We start from the raw sequence: 2940 nt of genomic DNA on the forward strand, positions 1-2940 counted from the left end.
GGGAGAACCATGTGGCCTCTAGTCAGATGGTAGGCGCTAAAAGGGAGTGAGGCCACTAGAGCCCATAGGTCACTCCTCTTAGGGTCCCAAAAGAGGTGCCTCTGCTTCCCCCAACACCGTGGCCTGGTGAAAGGTTTTACTCTTCTGACCTTATGAGAATCAGTACAGCACCTGAAAGTAGGTGCTCAGGAAAGGCCTGCTGAGTGAACGAAGGAGCCACATTTGCTGGGACTCCGATGATACGACACTGTTGATCCCCTTCTCTTCTTCCGAGATATCATGCTTACTTGCTTTTCTACTGTATTCGTCCACTACTTCCCACTCTCCTTTGCTGATGACTTCTTAACAAGTTGAACACATAGACCTCAAATTCCACATGTATTTTTTTTCAAAACTACCTTCTTAAATTTTTTATTATGTTATGTCAGTCACCATACAGCGCATCATGAGTTTTTGATGCAGTGTTCCAAGATTCATTGTTTGTGTACAACGCCCAGTTCTCCATGCAATACGTGCCCTCCTTAATACCTTTTGAATAAATTCTTCTGTGAATCACACACACACAAGTCAGGTTTCTCTTTTACTTGATGTCCAAAGCAGCAAGTGTTGTCTGTACCCCAGTGTCAATCTAACACCTTTGTCAACTATGGTTCTACTTCTCATTCTGAATTTAATGTTTCCCCTTGCCCCCCTGCTAGATTTCAGTTGTCAGAATTCTGCACCCTTCCTGACTTCCTAAAAGCCCAACTCCAAAGCCCAAATTTAAGGGTTACCTTTTGGTGCCAGACAGTTGGGAGCAGAAATTCAGGGAGCCACATCTGGAGGCTTGGAGGCGGGTGGGGCTTGGCCGTGAAATCCAGATCCTTACCTCCTTCTCTTCAAATAGGTTTGGGCAGTTATAAAGAGCTTTTTTTTCACAGGGTCTGGGCCTAGACCACTGGCTTTGATGCTTTTAGAAATGACTTTCCGGTATCAAGGTTGATCAACTTTTCTGCAGTTATCTGGCTGGCCATGAGCAGAGCTAAGACTAGAACTAGAAGGCATTCTGCCCAAGACAGGGTTTCTCCTATGATACCAGGCCAAGAAGCAATTCCTGGAAGGCTCCTGGGACCTCTAGAATAGTAGAGATAGCAGATCCTGGAAAATGGCAACTTCATAGCCCAGTGATTCTGCTCATGCACTGGTCATAGATGTGCACAGGGCAGCTAAATGAAGCAGACCCAGACTCTGCTCTGAAAGCTAGTGTTCCCTGCAAACTCCCTCTCAGAAATAAGTTGCGTGCAGTTAGAAGCAGTGGGGGCAGCTTTGACGAGACTTGGAAGTCCTGAAAATGTTGAGAAGGGCAAGTCAGAGAAGTGCTATATAATACTGCCAGTGTGCCTCTGTTTCTGTCCCTGGGATAGGATGAGTTGGGAGCAGATACAGTGAGCTTCAAGTCATGGGGAAAGACATAGAGTTACACAGTGGCCAAGTGGTCTATTCGTGGTCAAACTGTTGGGCCCAGAATAGAAGTGAGGCCTCCAGATTCCCAAACTGTGGACATGTAACTATACCACTTTATTTCTTTTATGCAATTTTACCTGTCTCCTCTTTTTAAAAATTTAAATCCAGTTAGCCAACATATGGTACATAATTGTTTTTGGTAGAATGTTCAAGATTCATTAGTTGCATATAACACCCAGTGCTCCTCACATCACCTGCCCTTATCCATAAAGGTTTCCTCCCAAGGAAACCAGCAAAATTATATATATATATACACACACCCACACACACATGTATATGTGTGTGTGTATATATATATGGCGGTTCTCAAACATTTTGGTCTCATGACCCTTTCTGTCTCTTAAGGATTATTGAAGAGGTACCTTTGGGTGTTATGTGTTATGTCCATCAGTATTTAGTGTATTCAAACATGATACTAAGACACTTTCAAAGTATTTATTTATTAATTCAATTAAAATAACCATGTAAGCACAAAAAACTTCCGAAAAATTCAAAAACCAAAAAATTTAGGGGTAGGAGTGGTATTGATCTACATTTTTGCAAATCTCTCTCTCTCTCTCTTTTTAAATATTTTATTTATTTATTTGACAGACAGAGACCACGAGTAGGCAGAGAGGCAGGCAGAGAGACGGGGGGAAGCAGGCTCCCCGCCGAGCAGAGAACCCGAGGCAGGGCTCAATCCCAGGACCTCGAGATCATGACCTGAGCCAAAGGCAGAGGTTTAGCCCACTGTGCCACCCAGGTGCCCCATCTCTTTTTTTATTAAGTTCAGTCAACCAACATACACTATATCATTAGTTTTTGATGTGGTGTTCAATGATTCATTAGTTGTGTATGCCAACCAGTGCTCCAACAGGTGAATGGATAAAGAAGATGGGGTACATATATACAATGGCATATTCCCCCGCCATCAGAAAGGATGAAGAGCTACCATTTGCATCGACTTGGATGGAACTGGAGGGCAGTACACTAAGTGAAATAAGTCGAGCAAATCTCTTTAATATCTGGCTTCATAGAGGACAGCTGAACTTTACTAACTGCTTCCGCATCTGAACTGTTGAGATGTGTTATTTTGGTGGATGTACATGAGCAAAATTGGGCCTTATACAGATATATCATTGGAAAAGGGGGAGGCATTTTAGTAGCCTTACCTTATTTTAGTAAAACTAAAGAAAAATTAAAAGATAGTGAAGACTTTCAGGCCAAGATTTTCAAAGAAGAACTATATCTAAGTAATAAAACCTGGTATTGCGGTCACTTTTCTCTAGAGATGTCCATGAACTCTAGGAGAAGTGGTTGAGCCTTTTGAGATAATTGTGGATACTTTTCTTTGGAACTATATAAAATTCAACCAAGGGTAATTTCTTTAACACTTGCAAGGTGGAATCTGAAAATTTATTGTTGAAATTTTCAAACATTGTCACACTGAATCCATTA

This window comes from Enhydra lutris, unplaced genomic scaffold (assembly GCF_002288905.1).
Source record: "Enhydra lutris kenyoni isolate GAN:26980312 unplaced genomic scaffold, ASM228890v2 scaffoldscaffold231, whole genome shotgun sequence".
In the NCBI taxonomy this organism is placed as follows: Eukaryota; Metazoa; Chordata; class Mammalia; order Carnivora; family Mustelidae; genus Enhydra; species Enhydra lutris.